The sequence below is a fragment of the Vipera berus genome, assembly GCF_964194415.1.
Source record: "Vipera berus genome assembly, chromosome: 2".
Classification (NCBI taxonomy): domain Eukaryota; kingdom Metazoa; phylum Chordata; class Lepidosauria; order Squamata; family Viperidae; genus Vipera; species Vipera berus.
This window is the reverse complement of record NC_138203.1, coordinates 158,642,784-158,667,190: the sequence shown is the minus strand read 5'-3', so window position 1 is coordinate 158,667,190 and position 24,407 is coordinate 158,642,784.

Below are 24,407 nucleotides of genomic sequence, written 5' to 3'. Positions count from 1 at the left end.
CATTTCCTGTCTGTATCAACTTATGTCAAATAACAATAACAACCATAACACCAACTGGCTGCTGTGAAGCTGTCCGCCCTTCCTAAGTGGAGGGGGGAGGCAAAATATGATAATTGATGAAATGCTCCTTTGTTTGTGAATTTTCCTATCTTCCTCACTTAGTCAGAGTTTCTGATATTTTTGTTTTCATTAGTGACTGCTTAAAAAAATCTGAATGGGCGATAACTTTTGCCTGCTGATATAGAATATGTTTGCATGGTGAAAGTCCCTGGTTTAGTCTTCATAATATTTAAGGAAGTTTTTGAAAGATTCTTTTGAAAGTTACATATAGGCGGTGTAGTCAATAATTAAATGAGCTTCAGGTCCACAAGTCTCCTCTATTCAATGATAAGACACTAATAATGTGCTAATCTACCCCAGTCAAAGCATTCACAAGAACAGAACAGACTAGAATAACAGAGTTGGAAGGGACCAACTCTAGTCCAAACCTCTGCTCCGGCAGGAAACCCTATATCATTTCAGACAAATGGTTGTCCAATCTCTTCTTAAAAAATTCCAGTGTTGGAGCATTCACAACGTCTGGAGGCAAGTTGCTTCACTGAGTAGTTGTTCTAACTGTCAGGAAATTTCTCCTTAGTTTTAGGTTGCTTCTCTCTTTGGTTAGTTTCCATCCATTGCTTCTTGTCCTGCCCTCAGGTGCTTTGGAGAATAGCTTGATTCCCTCTTCTTTGTGGTAGCCCCTGAGATATTGGAACACTGCTATCATGTCACCCCTCACCCTTCTCTTCATTAAACTAAAAAGGTAAAGGTAAAGGTTCCCCCGCACATGCGTGCTAGTCGTTTCCGACTCTAGGGGCCGGTGCTCATCTCCGTTTCAAAGCCGAAGAGCCAGCGCTTGTCCGAGGACGTCTCCATGGTCATGTGGCCGGCATGACTAGACGCCAAAGGCGCACGGAACGCTGTTACCTTCCCACTGTAGTGGTCCCTATTTTTCTACTTGCATTTTGACGTGCTTTCGAACTGCTAGGTTGGCAGAAGCTGGGACGAGTAACAGGCGCTCACTCTGTTACGCGGCACTCGGGATTCGACCCGCCAAACTGCCATCCTTCTGATCGACTAGCTCAGTGTCCTAACCCACTGAGCCACCGCGTCCTTACTTCATTAAACTACACATACCCAATTCCAGCAACCGTTCCCAATATGGGTCTAGCCTGATGATAAGAGAATAAGGAGAAGCAGACTGATTCATTCCCTGCTATCTGCATCAACTTTAGGTTGTGTACTAATCAGCCTTTCAATGCAGTCTCTCAAGCAGATTAAATGGCAGTACTAGAAGCTATAGGTTCAAATAATATGTAGCCTCATGCTGGGCTGATTGGCAAGTGTTGCAATACAGAATGTGTGCCCTGGGGAAGAATCAAAGGCAGGGATACTCCTAAAGGTCACCATCAAAGCTTTCTTTCCTCTCTGCACTAGCCCCTGATGTCCTTTTTCTGTTGTTCCACAGGATGGATGACTGGAGAGAGGAAGTAAGCAGGCTTCCTGATGTGCCTTCTTCCTGGTTTGCAGCCTTAGTTGACTGCACCTGTTTACCTCTGAACTCAGTCTTCATAGTTGGTGGTCCATATTCCTCAGTAGGGCGGGAATATGGCAGGGGGAGGGGTTCTATTCCCAATTTGCCTTTCTCATTACTTTAACAGTTGACTGACTAATAGACAGATGGAGGAAACTGGCCTGTCACTCTCCTACTGATAAGGATCTTCAGAGCACCCATCTCTGTTGCACATAGCCTTTTCAAAGAAAATGCAAGCTTTTCAGAAAATACCTTACATCCAATTCTTTCATGTATTGCATATAGAAATGCAGATCTCCATGGATGTAGCAATTGGCTGCACTGTCTAAGTGATCTGCATTTCCATTCTCCAGCAATGAATGGTGGGGGGGGGGAGGAAAGCTAGCAATTTCTGCACTCCCTTAATGGGGAAAACATTTATCTCCTATCATAAGAAAAGAGTGTCTTTAGGAATCTAACGCTCAATGAATTAAGGCAGGGCTTTTCAACCTTTTCACCCATTGTACTACTTTTAGGATATGGCAACATCCAAGTACCACCAGTTGCCTACCAAGGTGTCAAAAACTTGATGACCAAAAAAAAAAGGGAAAAAGTGATGAAGTACAGGTAGTCCTCAACTTACAACAGTTCGCTTAGTGACTGTTTGAAGTTACAATGGCACTGAAAAAAGTGCCCCCCAAGCCATAGCCGAGCAAGACACCTGCCTGCCTGCCAGCTGCGCTCTTCCTCCTGTCCAAGGTTTTCATTGTTGTGAGCAGTGGGGGGTGGAGGTGTTTGGTTTTTATTTCCCCCATCTGCTGGGTGGTTGCAGCAGGTTTTGATCACTTCACATGACCCTGGGACACTGTGACAGTCATCAGTGCTTTTTTGTATAAGAAAAAGGTGCCGGAACTCACACATGTCATACAACCCGCCTTGCCTATCCTACAAGGTTCCATCCAAAAAAGGTGCCGGAACTCCGTTCTGAGCATTCTATGAGAAAAAAAGCCCTGACCGTCATAAATATGAATCAGTTGCCAAGAATCTGAATGTAAATCACAAGACCCTGGAGATGCTGCAACATTCCAGCTGATTGGCACTTCCTCTGGGCTCAGAAGTGCCGGGATCAGCGCTGAGCTCCAGCTGGAGCCTGGCGCTGAACCTGCTGTTTCTACTGAGCCCTGACAGCCCTGCAGCTCCAGCCGTCTCTCGCTCAGGCTTGTGCCATGCTGCCACTGGTTCAGCTCAATCTCCTCCCTGGCTACCACTTTTCTAGGATGGTCGCATACCACTTGCCAAGTGCCAATGTACCACAGGTGGTACCCGTACCACTGGTTGAAAAGCCCTGAGTTAAGGACATTACTTGCTTCCTTCATTATAGTTTTGTAATGTGTTAAACAGATATGGTCTGTAAAGTTTAGCCCATAATGACCTTAAGGCAATGAGCAGTTGTTCTAGCAACAGTGCAACACTATAAGCTACACAAAGGACAAATATGAAATCAGAGTGGCTAAATGAAGACTTCAAAAAGTAATAGCTTAATATAGAGCTATATATAGAACATCCATTGATGTCATCTGGGAGTAGAATATTTTTCAAGGTTTGTTTAATTGGGTAGCCTAGAGGAAATGGCATTTGTTGGGAGGGCCTGGCAACACAAAATGATCTGTCTAGAACATCCACTAAGTTAATATATTTTAAGGATAGGACCACTTCAGAATTTGTGGTATGGGTGCAAATGGTCCAAAGTGCTAGGCCTTTAAAAGTAAGCATCAGCACTGGATATTAAGACTGGGAAGTGCTAGGAGTTGATTTAGTAGTAAGTACAATTATGTACAATTACAGCCTTGGTGGAGCAGTGGACTAATGCCTCCTTAAGTAACACCAGCTGCCTGCAATTAGTACAGGTTCGCATCCCACCAGGCTCAAGGTTGACTCAGCCTTCCATCCTTCCGAGGTAGGTAAAATGAGGACCCAGATTGTTGGGGGCAATTAAGCTGACTTTGTAATAATGCCGCTTGGGGGTGTGTGTGAAAGCCCTAATAAGCAGGCATATACATAGAATGAAGGCTATTGCTAAGCACATTGGTTTGTGCTTTAGATTGTAAGCCGCCCTGAGTCTTCGGAGAAGGGCGGGATATAAATGGGATTAAAAAAAATGTTTAGGTGCTTGACCGCCAAAAGCATCTGGACTATTGTGGATTTTTGTATTTTAAAATGTCTTGAGCCACAACTCATGTAGATCTATTCCATTAATCCAGCCTTGATGTGAGCAGAATATGTATAATCATGATAAGGCTGACTTTTTCTAGCTACTCATGTAGGGAAAAGCCAAGGGCAGAGATGTCATGTGCACCATGAATTTATCACACAAATTATGTGAATTATATCCTGTATTTTGTTTGCATCGAGATATGACTGGTGCAGATTTACATCATCTGTGACATTTGTTTGATGCTGTCATCATGGTTTCCATCGGACATCCATGCTTTCATTTCTCTTTGTGGTATTTCTGGGTGCTGAATGGAAGGAATGAAAAAAAAAATGGCAATAGATGTTTGGAGAAAGAGCAAGGACTTATAGCAAAAGCAGTGGCAGTGGCACATTAGTGAACCATTGTTCGTAGCAAAGGTAGCTTTAACTTCTATTCTTTAACTTGTGGATAGAGGCTGAGGCTCCTGGACATTGACATTGTTGGATGGAATGGAGTACTTTAATTTCCCATCTGCTCTGATCACCATGCAGCTGAGATGGGGGAGATGTTAGTAAGGATAAATTTTGAGCACATGCATATACATGTCTTTGTGTGCATTTATAGGTGGGTAGACCATGAATATTTCTCCAGCTTGGTCCCACAGCATCCCGAAGGCCATACATTCTTACTGCATTTGAATAGAATCAGTTCAGGGACCTTTGCTCTACTTAGCTTGCATATTAAGGTACCACCCGTGTGTTTGATTATGGTTTTGAGAGCCTTAGAGAGTAAAGGGATTATGGAAGCCAAGAAATTGTTGTCTCATAATGTATCCCTTCTCAAGTGTTTGCTGTTCCTCTAAGCAGAACATTGAAATTCAACATTGCCTGCCTGAGGTTCTCTCTAATACAAAAGCCAGTAGTAACTGCATTTCAACCAGATTTCATTCAACTCAGCTCGAAGTTAGAATCATAGATATTTGCATTGTCCTGACCTGAAGGCAACTCCTCTAAACCTCATGATTCATCATCCATCAGAAATTACCAAGAGGTTTTTGAGGCAAACCTCTCTCACCCCTATGGTTTTGGCAGCAGAGGCAACACATAGAGCTCTTGATATTCAGCAGTGAAACAGTGTCATGTTTTCATCAGAGTAACTTTGGCTGTATCTTTGAACTACAATTTTCTTTTGTTATAAACACTTTGTAGAAGATGTATTAGAAGAATGCCACCTCTGTGATTGTGAATATTTAAGCACAAATCCCCAAAATATTCTGTTCAGTAGCACCGCACTTTCCTACAAAACTGGGTCAAACAAATTTGGATTTGCTCTGGTCTTCCATCAGGTTTGAAAAGATGACAGATAAGATGTTTTTATGGGCACCACTGTGGCCACTTATCTGCTTCTCTTTTCCTCGCACCCCATTTCTGCTACTTTCTTCTTCTCCCTGCTCTTCCTCCTACAGTATATGACTTTCTGTCCTCTCTGCTACCTTCTCCATAAAGCTTTCTTCTCTGAACTCACTGATTAGGATCCAGAAACAAGACGTTTCAACTGCACAGAGACCAAGCCTCTCATTTTACCAAATATGGAGAGTGACACTGGAAAAAAACAAAGCTGGGTTAATACAACTTTAGATCACACAGAGCACTACGAAGGAACAACTTAATCAAGGTAGGGGAAAATTTTGCTATTTCCACTGTATCTGGATTTCAGGAGGAGTTATGAATTGTAACTCAGAAACCATAAGTAAAAGCCAAATCTCATTGATGCTTAGCTGGGAGACCAAAACCAGTCCCAAAAAGAAATCAATGGAAAACCACTTTGTCAATAAAATAACATGAAGTCAATAGGAGTCAAGCTTCATTCATGGAGGAATCTTCCCATGAATTCTGATGCAACATTGATGGACGGAACATTAATTTGGACAAGTGGCTATTCATTTATGGTGTTAGATTTTGACCTTCTGACTAGTATGGATTGGATTTGGGGTGGGTTTTTTTTTGTTGGTTGCAGTTTGCTACATTATATGTGGGTGGATTCTAGAATCCTGCTAATATTGGTAAAACTCAGCTGTGAATGAATGTGTTGTCTAAAATGGATGATAAGAAATAAAAGCCTTATGGTGTGAATAGAAATAAAATGCCTGTTATTCACCATGATTTTTGGTATTATAATAGTTCTATATTTTAGATCCGTAACTTAACTATTCTTTTGTTCTAAATAATCATTTAATCGCCTTATATAAAATGTGAAGTACCTTAGGAATATTAATGTTATGCCTAAAATTCTTAAAGTTAAATTTACAATTTTACTTTGTATTATATAATTGTATAGCTTGTTTTACTCTAGTCAATTTCTATGCTGTATAGGCTGTATTCATAGTCAGTAAGTTAAAGGTGACTCTTATTTTGTTTTGCTGGTCAACGGCTGTAATAAAATGACTGACACGACTCTTTCTGCTACAGGCAAAAAAGTCTGAGTTGAAGTCTGTAATGAAAAGAAAGCAAACCTGTCTGTGGCTTGGAAGCTCTCTATGCCAATTAAAATCATAATTTTCCTGGATCCCAAACTCCAAAAGGGAGAATTCACAGAGAAGGTGCTTTCCATTGGAGAAAATCCCCCTTTACCTGAAGGGGATTTAGGTGGTTCAGATTAGTATTCTTCTCTTTTTTCCTCTTCCCCAAATGTCAAATTGAACTTTGTGAGTTAGAACTGGGGATAACCATGTTTAAATTCTTGCCGAAACTCACTGCTAACATTGGGACCAATCAGACTGAAGGCAGAAGCGGGCAGATTCCTTCGAAGTTTGGCCAGTTCTCAGACCAGGAACTCACAAAAGATTGAAGCTTTGTGAGTGCTTCATAGAGGGTCTTTCTCACTTTTTCCTGCCAACTATATTTATGCAATGGTCCTATGCTGCATGTATGCAGCTTCAATTGCAGCTATGGCCACTCCCTCTCTTCCACAGATGCCCCTGGGGAAAACAAAGTTAAGGGTATGGTCCAGTCACTGGCCTACTATAAATCAGTAAGGACAAGTAATGCTTTGTTGGCTTCCTTACTGTGGCAGAGTGGGGAGGACCCAGCCATTAGAGCAACACTGTTTATGCCAGCAACGTTTTTTCCTGGCTTAAGAACTGGTGGATAATACTGTACTCGAATGTGGCTATCTGGAAGAGCCTTCAAACCTTCAGAAGCCTGGCTTTTCCTCCCACATGGTGCTTCCTTTATTCTGGAGTTGATGGACAAATAGCTTAATCTGCATAAGGCAGCCTCTTATGATTTTTGTTTTAAGGGGCAAAGAGAACTATTCTTTTTTCTTGCGAGATCTTTTATTCATTTGAGACAGAAGATGGGATTAAAAAAACTAAGGACTTTTTAAAAAAAGGACTTTAAAAAAAATTATTCTTCCCCCTTTCCTTCACACGCAGAGATACGCAGTAGCACAAATACACACTGATCTGTAAAGAGAGTCCTTTTCAGCAGCTGGGATCGGAAGCGTGCCACGAGTGGGTGCAAGAGGATCCAACTGTCCCCAATTAATTAATTTTGAAACTATGCAGAGTGCCAGTTTGCATTGGCTAAAACTGTGTGAGAAAGTGTCTCCCAGATTTCTGTAGTTGTCCAGGATGCAGTTTTGTCATCTGAGGCTGCTTTGCATAACAGTGCATCGAGCTCTAATTATGCACAAGGGATGCTAATGGGCCCCAGGCATGTTGGAGCACCCTGGGAAAAGTTTCTTGAGGGAGGGAGAGGGGAAGAAAGAAAGAAAGAAAGAAAGAAAGAAAGAAAGAAAGAAAGAAAGAAAGAAAGAAAGAGAAAGAAAGAAAGAAAGAAAGAAAGAAAGAAAGAAAGAAAGAAAGAAAGAAAGAAAGAAAAAGAAAGAGGAAGGAAGGAAGAAAGGGAGGGAGGGAGGGAGGGAGAGAGGGAATCTACCTATTGAGACAGAGTGCTATATGCTATAAATGTTAACACATTATTATTATTTACAGACTATCGAAGACTATGTGGCCAGTATGATAAGGTACCATTATAGTAGTCTATGGCTCCTCTCATCATCAGACCCCTCAAACTCCTCCTTTCACCACCCTGTATCATCTGAATTGCCTCTATAAGAAAGAATCCATTATGGAACAAGATTGAGGAAATGGTATTTTTAGTAAGAGATGAGCAGGAATTCAGACAGTAAGGGAGATATGGCACTAACTGGTTTTGGTGGTAAGATTGTATTAACTACAATACGATCCTTCAGACTGAGCTCAACTCCTGGTTACTTCATGTAATTCACTTGGCAGCAATCTGGAAATGGTTTGGCATGATCTTCTTCCATGATGTTCTTAGATTTTTAGCCTATGTCTGTGGGATTCCCTGGATCTCCCAGCTAGATGCTAACCACACCCAACCCTACCTGGATTCTGAATCCAGATCAGGTGACAGAGGCTGCTATTTGATGAGGCTGAAGCCACACACAGTGCATAATGCTGAGTTTCACCTAGCGGAGTATTTCCCAATCTCAGCAACTTTAATATACAAGATGTGGAGTTCAAATTTGGACTTCCCCAAATTCCCTAGCCAGGAACTCTGGGAGTTGAAGTCCGCATTTCCTAAAGTATCCAAAGTTGAAAGTGATCTAGTGTAGTGTCTCCCACCCTTATGGGTACCAGGGACTGATTCTGTGGAGAAAGGTTTTTCCACAGACCATCCTGCCTGCATCCCACAGAAGGGTCTTCGCTTGTTTGTGCGGTGCGGTTTCCCACATGCTGCGACCCGGTGCCAGTCCATGGACCAGGGGTTGGGCACCACTGATCTAGAGCAACAAGGGATCAATGTAAGCAATTCTGTGTTGTATTCCCATCCTAAGCAGACCCATGTACATTAAAGTGTCACTCCCCCACTACAGTTATGCAACAGAATCAATTGTGCTTCAACCCATGAGTGCTTGGAAACCTCTCTTCTCTCAGATAAGCCAATTTTTACACAAAGCCATTCTGTGATTAATCTAGTGATTAAAATTTGGCAGCCCAGCAATTATCAACATAGGCCATTTCTTTAGGCCAGTGAAAGGATTTCATCATCTTTGACTGCTTAATAATACGATTGGCTCTCTCTGCTTGGTAGCCTCCAAAGGATAACAAAGGCTGTGGTGAAACCGTAGCACTTGAAGTCTGGTATGGGAAGAAGGAAGAAAAGAAAAGCCAACGGTGAGGATTTGAGAAACGGTTGAATGTGGGGATGCTGACTTTTTTCTTCTTGGAAAAACAACTGACCGACTCTCTATCCCTTCCTGCCTCCTCTGCCAAAAGATGCTTATTGTTTGATTGGACTGGGAGACAGATTAGAGGCCCCAGGTAGAAAGTCATCAAAATCTGCATTTAAATGGGCCAGTTATAAAAGGTAGGGAGCCCAGGAGCCCAAGCCATTATTCTGCCTTCTCTAAGCTCAGTAATCGCTCTTTATTTTCCCTGTAGTCTGACCTGGGAACAGAGTTTCTAATTGCCAGGTCACTGCCGCTAATATTGTCATTTCCAGCCAGTGAGGGTGAAACCATGACAACACCACATTTTGTTCCAAGTATTTTGAAGAAAGAAATTTCCCTCCTCATCTTAGAAAATCGCAGGGCATTGTTGTTGTTGTTTTTTAATGTGCATTAATTTTAGAGGTTTTGAGGTTTTTTTCAACATACCTTCCATTCTTCCTATCTCAGTTTTGCCTTTTATTAAATCTGCCCTTGATTAATTATTTTCATCTTCAGAGACGAAAGGAATTCTGAGAGAAATAATTTTCTCTGCCTGATATGATGATGGCACTTGATCTAGCAGTTTCCTGTAGAAGAAAAACATCACAATAAGTTTTATATCATTTTTAAACAATAATGAAAATAAAACATGATTGCATTTTCATGTCATTTGATACTGACCTGCAGAACTCTATGGAAACGTGGGTCAGTATGGGGAAGTGGAAATCTGCAACCTTGGAGAAGAACTCCCACATTGAATATTTCATATACTTCTAAGCTTGGATCTGAGACTAAGGTTCAGGGTCTTCCTCAATAACCATAGAGTCTAAAACGACTATTGGGAGATTGGCAGGTCATGAGGATAGCAACAAAAAAGACCAGGGCAGTTGGTGGAATGAAAGGAACATCAGGGCCAGTGACACTAACTGTAGCATATTTTCATACAAGAGAGAGAGAAAAAGAGTTTTAAAAAATATTTTATAATTATGGAGACACATCTGGACATATACACTATCAAAATACTAGTTTTACTGTGTTTACTTTAAAAATAGATTGCTCTTTTCTGCAGCAAAGGGACACAATATTACAAACCAAAGAGAAACCTCCCCAGCAAATTAAGTTAAACTATTAGATATAAATTCTAAAATTTACCTAGCGCATCAATGGAATGAACGAATGAGACCCATTTGTGCCTAGATATCACTAACAGTAATAGTTGCTTCATACATTTGTCAGGATAAGTACAACTTATCAGAATCAGAAGCCTTTGCTAAACCTTTCCTAGGCTGGATATTAAACATGGTCGCTCAAATGGAAAAGCAGAGAGTCTGGCAAGAGTATGTATTAGGTTTTTTATTCATCCTTTATTACTTTTATAAGCAACCCAAAGTGGCAAACATACTATAACTCCTTCCTCCTCCTATTTTCCCCACAACAATAACCCTGCAAGGTGGATTGGGCTGAGAAAGAGTGACTGGCCCAAAGTCATCCAGCTGGCTTTCATGTCTCAGGCAGGACTAGGCCAACACCTTAACCACTACATCAAATATGGTGGATACCCCGTCTATTTATTAGGAAAAGTAAAAAGAGAAAATTGGGACAAGTTGAAAACTTCTCCCTTGAACAAGGAGCAGAAGTAGGACAAGCACACTAATTCTGTCCCTTGCCTAGTCTCCCACATGTTAGGAAGCAATTATTTATAATAGTTCTATTATAGTTGAAGATTCTGCATATGTTTTAGAACCCTTAAAGCCACAGATACCAAATAGCTATGTGAATGCATTTTCCTTATTGTTTGAAATTACTTATCTCTTTTGACACTTTAATTTTAAGATGCACTTTTATTCATTTTGCTCTTTTAATATCTAAAAAATCATTTTGACAAATCACATACATACGTTAAAATGTTTCCCCCCCCCCCCCAGAAAATGGAACCTACAAGTTGATTCCAATGCCTCAAGAAAGTTATAGGACAAAGGCCCCTGGTCTAGTCTTGGTGCATGACTTCAGTAAATGGCAACTGTATTTGAAGAAGCAGATGGCTTCTGGTCCCACCAAATACTATCCCAAAAAATCAGGGAATGGGCTGGTGTTACAGGGAAGTTTTGAAAGTAAAGGGGAAACCATTTCTGTCCTCTGCTTTCCCCATTTCCCCATTTGGTGTAATATTTTAGTGAATGGGGAATCTGCTCACTAGCATATGCCTAAAACATGAAGGCATGTAACTTCCCCTTCCTTTAAAAACTGGCTCTTCCAGTAATGTAAATGGCAAGTGGTAAGGGAATCCATAGTTCTGACCAGAACTGTAAGAATTCAAACACTTCCGTAGCGGTCACATTAGGAGGCAAGGAATTTGAGTCAGGTTACACAATGCACTGCAACATCTGTAACCAATTTTTCCAGTAGCAGCCACCATTGCTGGGTTTAAACAATGGGCAATAATATGATTTGTTTGGCTTGGGCTTAGTGTGATGTCTGAACCCATGCATTATGGTTTAAACTATAGTTTATAACCTGAGGTCACTGTAGTTTTCATTATGGTCTTAGAAATCTCCAAAACATAGTGTGTTAGATTATTGAGAGTCATCCTTCTATAACATGTAATTTTAATTTCATTTTTATGTAAAAAAAAGGATTTTTTTTTGCTTAAGTCTCCTACTTTGGGGATTTTGGCACATGGCATACCACTCAAAAGCCAACCGTGATAAAGAAAGTTGTGCATCAGGATTATAACTTTGCCTTATGTGTGAAATAAGTCATTATACATCATTTAACAAATGACAGTTCAGTGCAATTATGAACTAGTATGATCCAAGAATGTTGGAGTATTGTTGATTGAGTTAAGAAGCAGTATGGTCTGAAGATGGTCAGACAGAGGAGGATGGCTGAAGATGGTCAGACAGAGGAGGATGGTGCTGGAAGGGATCAAATTACAACTTTGTTGGCTGATGCTGGAGAGCTAAGGGTGACGCGTGCTGCTTTAAAAAGAGCAAAACAAATAAAAGAACAAGACCAGCAGAAATTTATGGAACTTTCAAAGCGTACTTACAGCGAGGCAGTGGGAGGAGCGCGGCCCAAAGAAGATAGGGCCATTGGAGAGGTGCTCCAGAAGCTTTGGGGCGACAAGAATGGCGACTAAATTCTTAACTTGGAATGTTAATGGACTAAATTCGCCTCAGAAGAGGAAGAAAGTTTTTCAATACTTAAAACAATTTAAGACTGATGTTATATGTTTGCAAGAAACGCATATTAGGGCTATGGACCAAAAGTTTTTACTGAATTCAAGATTGGGTACGCAATTTGTTGCCTCTGCAATGAATAAGAAAAACGGAGTGGTTGTTTATGTTAAAAGTGCTATAACAGCGGACTTAATTGAAGCAGACAAGCATGGAAGATACGTAATGATAGATTTGTTGTTAGAAGGTAAAAAAACGCTTTTAGTTGGACTGTATGCTCCTAATCAACAACAACAACAGGCTGACTTTTTTAGCTCACTTCATACAAAGCTTACTCAGTTGGATTACAAATCGTTTATTTTTATGGGGGATTGGAATGGCGTTTTGGACGTACAGATGGATAAGGCTGGTTTTTTTAAGCGTATTCCGTGCCATGCCAGACTGCCTAAGTCTTTTTTTGAAATGAAGGATGATTTGGAATTGCGAGACATTTGGCGTGACACACACCTGCATGAAAAGGATTATACTTTTTTTTCTGATAGACATCAATCTTTTTCTAGGATTGACTTCATTTTGCTGACTAATGACTTTTTTTCTAGGATTAAGAAGGTAAAGATCTGTGCAAGAGCTATTTCTGACCATAGTCCAGTATGGTTAGAGATCAATAAGGACAATAGAGATAGGCGCTCGTGGCGCGTAAATGAGAACTTGTTTAGAAATCAGAAAAATGTGGAAGAATGTAAACAACGGATGAAGGATTTTTTTGAAATTAATATGAATAAGGATACGTCTATGGACATGGTTTGGGATGCTAGCAAGGCATATATGAGAGGGGTGCTGATATATATGAATAATAAATACAGACGTACTTTGGAAGCTAGAAGGAAAGAATTGGAGAATGAAATTAAGGAAAAAGAGAAGGCCTTGATGTTGAATCCATTGGATGTGAAGACTAAGGAGGCTATCAAGCTATTAAGAGGACAATTTGATAAATTAATGGCTGATCAAGTGGCAACCAACTTGAGGTTTGCCAGGCATAATACTTTTTGCAATGCTAATAAGCCAGGTAGATGGCTAGCTTATAGACTAAGGAAAAAGCAGAGGGCTTCTAACATAGACAAAATTGAACATAAGGGGAAGGTAGTGTTTCAACAGGATCTTATTAAGGAAGCCTTTGTGGATTTTTATTCTAAATTATATGCTAAGGAGAAGATTAATGAAAAAGATACTGATGAGTATTTGGAGAATGCTAGCATCCTGGTTCTTACGCAAGTACAAAAAGAGGAGATTAATCAATTGATTACAGAAGAAGAAATATTTACAGCAATTAAGGAGTTGAAGGTCGACAAAGCGCCAGGTACAGATGGTTTGACTGCGGCTTACTACAAAAATTTACAATTAGAGATGGTTAAACCGTTAAAGGAATTGTTCCAGACAATCCAGAGAGGGGGAAAGGTGCCTCCATCTTGGAGAACTGCTTTTATCTCTCTGATCCCGAAGGAAGACCAAGATGCTACTCAAGTAAAAAACTATAGACCGATATCACTATTAAATACAGACTACAAGATATTTGCTAAGGTGCTGGCTAATAGACTGATGAGGGTTCTGCAACGGGTGATTCATGGGGATCAAACTGGGTTTATTAGTGGTAGGCAAATGAAAAATAACGTGAGGCATATAGTTGATGTGTTGGAATTCTTGGAAAGGAACAACCAGATCCCTGCGGCGCTAATTTTTTTAGATGCTGAAAAAGCTTTTGATCAATTGAATTGGCAATTTTTGATGAAAGTTTTAGATAAAATGAATTTTGGGGATAAATTTTTGCAACCAATTAGGGCATTATATCAAAAACAAACAGCTCGAATAATAGTTAACAATAGTTTGTCAGAAGTATGTAGTATTGAGAAGGGTACAAGGCAAGGGTGCCCGCTATCGCCTTTGTTATTTGTGTTAACATTGGAGATATTATTGGTAAAAATACGAAATTCGGAAAGAATTAAGGGTATACGGATTAGAGATCAGGATTATAGATTGAGAGCGTTTGCAGATGATCTGGTTGTTACAGTGACCCAGCCGGAGAGCTCTGTTGTGGACCTGATGGAGATAATAATGCAATATGGGAAGGTTTCTGGACTTAAAGTTAATGTACAAAAAACTAAAATCTTGGCCAAAAACATGACAGCATCGCAAAAGGCCCTTCTAGAAGGGTTAACTGGATTTGAGATTGTCAAAAGGGTCAAATATTTGGGGGTGCTTTTGTCGCCCTCTAATACAAAATTATATAAAAATAATTATGAAAAATTATGGGGAAAAATTCAAAAAGAAATGGAGAGTTGGGAAAAATTGCAATTGTCTTTACTGGGAAGAATTGCAGCAGTGAAAATGAATGTCCTGCCTAAATTTTTGTTTTTATTTCAAATGATACCGATTCTTAAGAAAGATTCTAATTTGGAGGAATGGCAGAGAGGTATCAATAGATTTGTTTGGGCAGGGAAAAGACCACGAGTCAAACTTAAGATTATGCAGGATACTCGTGAAAGAGGTGGTCTTAAAATGCCTAATCTTAAATTATATTATGAAGCTGCTGCGTTAGTAGGTATAAGTGATTGGATTAATTTGACACAAGACAGATTATTAAATCTTGAGGGCCACGACTTGTTGTTTGGTTGGCATGCATATTTGTTGTATGATAAGAAGGTAGATAATGTGTTTAGAGTGCATATTTTAAGACAGGCACTGCTGAGAGTTTGGAAGAAGTACAGACATAAGCTAGACTGCAAGATACCAATGTGGGCAATTCCAAAACACGCAATAGAAAATATACATGCTGGTTTTAAACATGATGTGACTACGTACAAGGAGATTCTAAACTTGGAAAGAAATGTCTGGTGTTTGAAACCATATAGTCTCTTGCGAGATGAGAAGATTGTTCAGAATTGGTTTCAATATACTCAGCTACGGGCCAGGTGGAAAGAAGATCAGAAAAATGGTTTTACAATGACTGATGAAAATCTGATAAAGCAAATCAGAAATCAGGGTCCAGCACATATTAAACGGATATATCTTGCATTGATAGAGATCGACTCAGAAACAGAACTTGTTAAGGATTGTATGATAAAATGGGCCCAAAATATTCAAGAAGTTATTACAATGGACATGTGGGAGAAGATTTGGGTGAGGAATGTAAAATTTACACAAGCTCAAAATCTAAGAGAGAACTTTTATAAAATGTTTTATAGATGGCATTTAGATCCTAAAAAGCTGGCAAGTATGTATCCGAATTATCAACCAAAATGTTGGAGGTGTGGTGATGAAGATGCAACATATTTTCATGTATGGTGGACTTGTAAAAAGGTTAAGGCCTTTTGGATAAAAATTTGGTGGAATATGCAGAAGATTTTCAAGCAAAGGATAAAGTTTTGTCCGCAACTCTTCTTGTTGGGAATAATTACAGATGCTACGGTTGTGGACACTAAGTTGATGTTGAATTTAATCACGGCAGCAAGACTTTTAATAGGTCAGTATTGGAAGAAAGAGGAACTGCCGACTATAGAAGAATGGACTTTAAAGGTTTCCGACCTGGCAGAGATGGCAAAGATTTCGGCTTACTTGAAAGATCACTCGCAAGAACGTTATATTATGGAATGGAGAAAATGGGTTGAGTACATCCAGAACAAATATAGGGTTAAGAAGTTTCATGTAGCATTTGAATAAGTCTTCCTTCGTTTTTTCTTTCTTTATTTCCTTTTTTTCCTTTCTTTTTTCTTTTCTATATATATTTAATATCATTAAGATTTAGAGAGTGATGGATTTTAGAGTTTATGGTTGTTAGTATATGGTTGCTTATGATTGGTTTTTTCCCCCTATACCTTGTATTTAGCTCTGGGAAGTCGGGGGGGGAGGGGGGGAGGGGTAGGGAGGGAGGGAGAGGGGAGGGGGAGGGGGGACTGTTAAAGATAAACTGTATGTTAAAACTTTTCAATAAAAAAAAAGCAGTATGGCAGCTGAGAGTGGTCAACTTTCAACATTACCTTCTCAGCCAAGAAGGTAATGTTATTTGCTTCATACAAGAAAAAAAAAGCATCATGCAATCAACTATATTTCTCACTCCCATTAACATATAAGGCCATGAGCATTGAAGACAGGAGCTGAGATCAGGAAAATAGCACCAAGCAAAATTTAAATTTAGCAAACCCCTCTTGCTGTTTTCTTCATCAAATCAGCTATCCTACTTCCCACGACTGCACCGATTGAGAAATCTCTCATGATCTCCCAGCATAACATGGACTTTGGCTCCCTGTCTTAGGGACTTTTGGTCACTGAGTTGAGCTCATAATATGGATCACTTCATGGAGATTCTGCCATGCCCTTTTCAAGGAGTGCCATGGGAATCTAAGCGATTTAAGAAGCAGAGCTGGAATCATATTGGTTGATTTTTCCACTAAAAGGGAGTAAGTTAATTTTAAACTGCCCACTGAAGCTTTAAAACTTCTGTCCAGTCCTGTTATTAGTAGCTTAAAATTTATGAAGTGAGACTTTGTGTGTTGATAGCAGTTTGATGGTCAAGCAACCTGGTGTAATTAGTCCCCATATCTAGGGAACAAAGCCCAATTTCACACTTACGCCATCTGTTTCTTAACATTTTCCCTGTATCCAGAATGAGCACAGTCCTAGATCTGCTATGAAATATTAAGGAATGCAGGAAACTAAATTATATTGAGTAGAATATATTGGGGAGACCCAGTATCAAAATCCTTCTATGACCAACTACATGTTCATGGAAGATGCATAGAGTAAGTTCCTATTATTTAAAAAATGGAAACGGGCTGTGGAAGACTGTGAGAGAAAGAAAGCAGGTATCCCAGAGATAAGCCTGCAGCTATTTAATAACAAGCCGCCATTACCCCTTTGAATTGGGCCTTAAAACAATATATAGAGACCTGAAGGTCTGTATAAAGTGATTTCATCATCAGGAACAAGGATGCTGGGTTGGTAGTTTAAAGTTGTTTTGGAGTGCTGCTGAAAACCAGAAAGTGAATATAAAAAGTAGGACAGTCATAGGAAGGCTATATCTGCAATGAATGTATTATTTAGTGGTAATGATAGCCTTGTATGCAGGTCTACTCTGGTGTCATTCAGATGCAGCTGTGTACTAGAACAGTCTGTGGAGCATGCTTACATGCATGCTTACAACATGAGCATTAGCACAGCACTCATTTCACTCTGGTTTTGCCCTTCTGAATGCATTACACTCTTTATATCTCATCAGAGTTCCCTCCCAGTTGAGTCTGAAAGTGGTATCAAATGGAATCCGACTACACTATTATTCAGAAGAATAAACCAAATCAAAATACTCAGAACTAAGTTGGAACTGGGGCTGTTTCTTCTTCCTGTTTGTCACTTCCTCTTTTAGGCTGCTTGTCTGTCTCTGAAGGCTCTCACATACCCCTTCTTCAAAAAAACCCTTCAATCTTCTGAAATTGAATAAGAGATGTCATTTTATAGATTGGCAGGGGAGTCAAGACCAGCTTTGGTTACACCTGGCTAACCTTGTCTGTGATAGGAAGCTAAGTAAAGAGTGGCTTATTTAGGACCAGGTGGCAGATCACCAGAGAGCTCCAAAGCTTTAGATCAAGAAGTCAAGAAATATCTTGGCAAAAGTCACTAACAACCAATTATGTATTTTCATCTAGAAAACTGAATAGATATAGCTATTCTCGCCAGGAGTTGAGCTTGACTTGATATCATCTTTATCTGTTTATTCCAAGACTAGAAAGAAACTTATGATTCTGTAGATCATGTCAGAATGTGAAGCATACTAGGCCTAATAATTGAGCTATGTGTGTGCATTTTCAAGTCATCATTATTTTCCAGTGACTCCAAGTTTTCTTGGCAACATTTTCAGAAGTGCTTGCTACTGCTTTCTTCTTAGAGCTGCGACAAAGTGACTTGCCCAAAGTCTCCCAGCTGGCTTCAGGCCTAAGAAAGACTAGAACTTGGTCTACTGGTTTCCATCTAGCTTGATGCCTTTAACCGCTGCAGTAAAATGGCATTAAAGGGTATGTTAGATTATCTGTTTAATTTTTTTAGAAGCCTTTAAAATAAACTTAGTGATGTTGTAATTATTGAATTTGAAAAATCAAATGGGTACAAACTAGGAAAGAAAGTGAGAGAGTGAGACATATTGTTCCCATAGCTGTTTAACTTGAACAAATAGGTAATAAAAATAGCAGGATTGGAAGAAATGACAGCCGGAATTAATTAATTAATTAATTTTATTTTTATTAATTTTATTTTTATTTTTATTTATTTTTATTTTATTAGGAATGAAAGCTGGAGATATAAAAAAATGAGATATGTAGATGAAACCACTTGGCTACTGGAAAATAAAGGTGTCTTAGAAGTAATCATGAAAGTAAATTAATTTTAATGTTAAATACAAACGAAATGCCAGTCAGCCTGCTTAGTGAATTTACAGTTGACAGCAAAGATATGAAAGTGGTAGATAGTTGTTTTGGGAGCTTAAAAATAGATTAAAAATAGTGTACTTGGAGAATAAAGATATCAATTCTAAGGAGGAAGGCGTTGGTAAATATATACAAGATCATGAACAACAATGATGTGTCTATGACAACAAAGGTAGTACCGTAATAAGCACTTGTGAGAACTGGATGCTCTGTATCATTGTATATGTGCAGGGGTAATTTGAAATAATTGTTATTTGTTCATACAGTTGCTGGTCCAACTCAATGTACCTAACTAATTCATAAATGATTTGTTCTTACAGTAGAAGCATGAAGATTTCAATTCTATTTGAGCAATCAAGGAATATGTTTGAGAGTCTCTGTCACAAATCATAGTAATTGATTAAGAAAAGGATTTGGGAGAAATTGTGCATAGCTGTGGGCAACAGCTGTAGAAAAGGTCTTTCTATAGTGGTATCTTTGGGAAAAGAAATGTAGGATAATATCATAACACTTAAAAGGGACGCGGTGGCTCAGTGGGTTAGGACGCTGAGCTTGTCGATCGGAAGGTCGGCAGTTTGGCGGGTCGAATCCCGAGTGCTGCGTAACAGAGTGAGCGCCTGTTACTCGTTCCAGCTTCTGCCAACCTAGCAGTTCGAAAGCACGTAAAAATGCAAGTAGAAAAATAGGGACCACTACGGTGGGAAGGTAACAGCGTTCCGTACGCCTTTGGCGTCTAGTCATGCTGGCCACATGACCACGGAGACGTCCTCGGACAAGCGCTGGCTCTTTGGCTTTGAAACGGAGATGAGCACCGGCCCCTAGAGTCAGAAACGACTAGCACGCATGTGCGGGGGAACCTTTACCTTTACCTTTATCATAACACTTACCAGTTCACTGATGGAATTTTATCATTGTGTATAATTCTTGTTAGTGCAACCCACCTTGAGGTGTTTTTTTAAAAAAAATATTAATAGAGACCAATTCAAAAATATAAGTAAAAAATAAGATAGACTTGGGAAAGTGCACAAATAGGATCAAGGAAATAATGCATAGATGTGCAAATTGTGGTTCAACACCTATTGTGGGCTTCTTGAATTACCTCTAGAGATTCAGAGAAGAGCAAACAGAATGATTAAGGGGCTAGAAACTGCATTTGATAGACTGAAATATCTGGGTAAGTCTGCTCTTGATAAAAGAAGACAAAGGGCATATAGGGTAGCCTTCAAATACAGTGAAACCTCATTTTAGCAAACTAACTTGATGCTTAATATTTTTGATGAATGTCCATTCAATACAATAGTACAACAGTGTGGCAGTATACTATACATCATTGCACTCTTTGGTATCAAGGGCTGATAAACCGAGGGTTTACTGTCCCTGAAAGGACGGTAGATAGAAGAAGGTAAAGTCTGCTCCCACTAGTTGCAGAGTGCAAGTTATGGAATAATGGATTTAAATTTCAGGATGGCAGGTTCTGAATGAATGTTAATAGAAACTTGCTAACAGTAAGAACAGCTCAACAGTGGAACCAATTGTCCAGACAGGTGGTGAACTTCCTTCCCTACATAAGTTGCAATGAAAGCAGCCTGGGATATTTTAAGTTGGATTCCTGCGCTGAGCAAGCAGTTGAAATTGTTAGCCTAAATGGCCCCACCCAACTCTAGGATTCTGTCATGCTACTGGGCAAACCTGGATGCTACATACTTCCCCCCTTCCCCTCTTTCATTTTTTTTCAATATATCCCCTCTTTTAGAACAAGCTTCCCTAAATGATTTTCTTTAAAAACAAAATCTTTGTATGGAATCCCTGACATGAGTTGCAAATTAAGATCAATGAGCTCACAGACTATCAAAGCAATAAAAATCTCGGTCAAACAGGTTCTGAGGAGGGTCTATAACAATTCGCCACGGCCAGGACAACTCGCTGCAGGAATATCAAAGAAATGGTGGAATAGAATCATTAAAGAAAGGGTGCAAGAGGAAGGACAGAATGAAATGTGAATGGCAAAAATTAAAATAATTATTTTAAATAATTAAATAGAATTGTTAAATTGTCCTGTAGTACGTTGGCTGTGGCGAGTTGGCTGCAGTGAATTGGCTGTGGCAAATTGTCCCATTCCATCTGAAGGATGTGCTCAAAAGCTGTAAGAAAGGAACTTTATAGAGTTGTCACTGTCATACATTGTGGTCATTACATGAGAGGCCTGTGCCTTGGTAGTTTAAGAATAACTTAAAGACAGGGCAGAGGACAGGCTCTCTGAGGACCACTTAGAGCAGGGGTCTTCAAACCTGGCCCTTTTATGACTTGTGGACTTCAACTCCGAGAATTCCTCAGCCAGCGTGTCTGGCTGAGGAATTCTGGTAGTTGAAGTCCACAAGTCATAAAAGGGCCAAGTCTGAAGACCCCTGATTTAGTGATATGAATACGTACATAGGAAGCAAGTGAATTCCACAGTGATGCACTTGATTCTTCATTTAAAATAATTTGCAAATCCTTGTCTGACTCCATAGCATGTTAATTCACACACACACACCTGCATCTCTAATAAGCCTGTGATCATTTTTGTTTTTATTTTAAAGATTGCTTTCTTTCACAGAAAGAAATTGGGGTATGGAAATAGTCTGAAAATTATAGTGTTTGCTATTGGTGATATTTGGAAGCTGATTCCTTCAAGAAATGTAACAGCAACATCACTGGTTCACACAATCATAAGTCTGTTGTATTTTGCACAGGAGATTTGGATTTGGGAATACTTAAGAGTCTTCATATTGCAGATGTCACTGAAGATTTATAATAGTTGAACCAGCTCTGCCTTTTAAACTTCACTTTCATTTCATGCGTTCATATGGGTAATCTTCCCCTTAGACTTTTGCTGACTATATATGTGGAAGCTATTTTTTTTAAAAAAAGGTATATCTGCAATGGAACTATTAGCCTTTAAAAGCAAGGAGTGATATAGAGGTCACTGCACCAGCAGAAAAATATGTAGGTGAGGGATATTATGGGACAGACGTTTATTTCGGAATTTACGATAGTTGAAATCTGTCTTGGTTCACACCTTTGAACTGATTTAGGTTTCTCAAACTATACTGAAATTGTGTAAGGATATTGTGTACATGTGTTTTAGCTTACCAACAAATATGAGTTCAAAACATCATTTTGAAAGAGAAGTTTACTGTAAAAGCACTCTTTTTCTGTAATCCAGAATACAGTATACATTTCTCAAGAGAACATCTGTCAGGATTACATCATTCAAACTCCCAAAATAGTCTTTAGAAAAGAGCTAGGATGAAAAGAACCATTTGTGTTTCTGGCTTGCCCCTTAAGTGTTGTTTGCAAAACGGGATTAGACACAACAGGCAGCACAACAATCATGGATTCCAGTTTGAACCACTGGCATATTATTTGGACCAGAAAGTTTCAAAAATAATTCTGAGCACACCAAAACAAATTCCTGCTGGTGGGTTTAGTTGAAAGTCTGATTGTATGAATACAGTATAAGGAAATTTTTTAAGCAGGAAAGGGCTGGACTTGACCAATTAACTGAATTTGGCTGATTAGGCCTCCCTATTAAGACCTCAGTTGACAACACATTCCCTAAAGCCTGGCCCTTTCAGAGTACAGTAATGAGCTGGCAGTGAAGAAAAGAGACAAATATGGATGGCCAGACATTTTTGTGTGCATGGGAACATAAAGGGTGCAATCTGGATGCATCTGGTCCTTGAATAGATGCTGTTAAATTTCAGACCACTAACTTGGTTTTCTAATAACAGCAAGTATTTCTTCTTTTCAACCAGAGCAGCAAAGAATATGTATTTTACTATGTGGAAGAAAGTCATTTAAAAATATTTAAATGTATTTAATAACAGTATGTGTGTGCATACACAATGTACAAGTTTAATAATAATATAACTGCTTTTTCTAGATGTAAGTAACCGTGTAATAATAATTCAATTCTACAAGAGGAGGAAAAAGAAAAGCATTCTTTATGAAACTTTGGACTTAGTGGGACCAAGAATGTACCAGTCACCCGATTTACGAGACAGCTTCCTTCACTGCAATTAACAATCCTTACTTATTTCTTTGCATTGTTTAGAGCAGTCAGGGTTGTAAAATATAGCATCTTTTCTATCTTTTTCTGGCTGAGTTGGAACTTACAATAGACTTTAGGAGTCTTGAATAGGGAATCAAAAACAAGGAGTTACAAAAGCGAAGGCAAAGTTGGAAGCAAAATGTAAAATGAAAAAGGTGTCAGAAGTTGTCTGTTCTTAAATTGGAGTCATGGATGGTACAAAGTTAAAGGACTACAACTGATAGTGGAAGGATTTCATCAAGTTCTTGGATTATTATTTTTTGGGTTAAAGTAAGTTTTTGTCATTTTACTTGGATGGTCTCTTTCTCCATAGGCATGGAAACAGCTAGGATATATTTGACTCCCTCTCTCTCTGGGCTTAAGAATTTAAATAATTAAAGTCTGATTTCTTTCTTTCCAGATACATTGGCCAAATTAAAGGGAGCTGGGATTTCTTTCCAATGTTTTCTAGTAAGAGAAAGTAAAATAATGGAATAGCAGCTTATGTGGGAATAGTTCCTGGGCATTTTGTAGGAGGGGTTTGGAAGAGGAGCAAATGACAATAGATGCATGTCATCATCATGCTACCGGTACAACTTACCTGTGACAAAAGACAGGACATAAATACACAATGCTGAAACTCGTCTGATGGCATCATGAGCATGTGGTCATTTTGGCCGAACCAGTTTGCTACAGATGCTGCTGCTGCAAAGGATTATTTTTGCATTCTTTCTTACCAAGATTGGTAGCTTCTTCAAGACACGTTGTTTCCCTCAATGTTTGCTTGATAAAACTCACCTGTCCTCATCTTTAAAATGAAATTTAGGCAGCCGAACATCAGACCCCTCCAAAACACACAAAAAATATTAATTTATCCCTTAACAACAGAAGCAAAACTAAGTAGTGTGGTTAAAAATCCTCAAAAGTTGGCACTAAATCTTGGTCAGTGATTAGTTGACTTGATAACACAGATTTTATTGTTGTTGTTGTTTTCCCCTTAAACTGTTTATTGACATCTCTGACTGGAAAAGGCCACCATTGGGATGACTTTACTACTGTTCTTGGAATTGTATCTTGCTTTTCATGGACAGCTAACTTTCTCTGTTGTTCATGCCATTACCAAGATCTGTGTGGGCAGAAATTTCACCAATGCTTTGAGAGCAAGAAAATCACTAAGAACAGCAGCAGCAGCAGCAGTTTAGATTAAAACCCAGAAGTTCAAGGAATGACCTCATATGTTTGTTTTGCTGGAGAGGATTTGCAAGCCCGTATGATCCTGTGAACTCCCTAGGTGATTCATGCCAAAGCAAGCAGTCTACCTTGTATCCTTCCTTCGTCATTACCTTCAACAAGGCAATGTGTTACTTAGCCAGAGTTCTGTTCCAGGCAGCCACCCAGCCTAAAGCTGGCAAATGCAAGTTACTTTTTGAGATTGTGAGGCCAAATCTGGGCTCATGCAGCATTAAGCACAGAACTAGGCAAAGGAAGGACAGATTCCCATAAGCTCCAGGCAGTAAAGCCAAAGACAGATGTTATGAAGGTCGAACTCCAAAAGCATCTGAATGGCGCCCTGCTACTTTATTCTGTCTCAGCCATCAGCACCATCCATATCTCATCATTTTTTTTCCTGAATGAAGGGTGGTAGAAGGAGACTTGCCCAGTGGGTGTGGCCAGTGGTGTCTATGAATTTCAGGTGGAAACAGGAGCC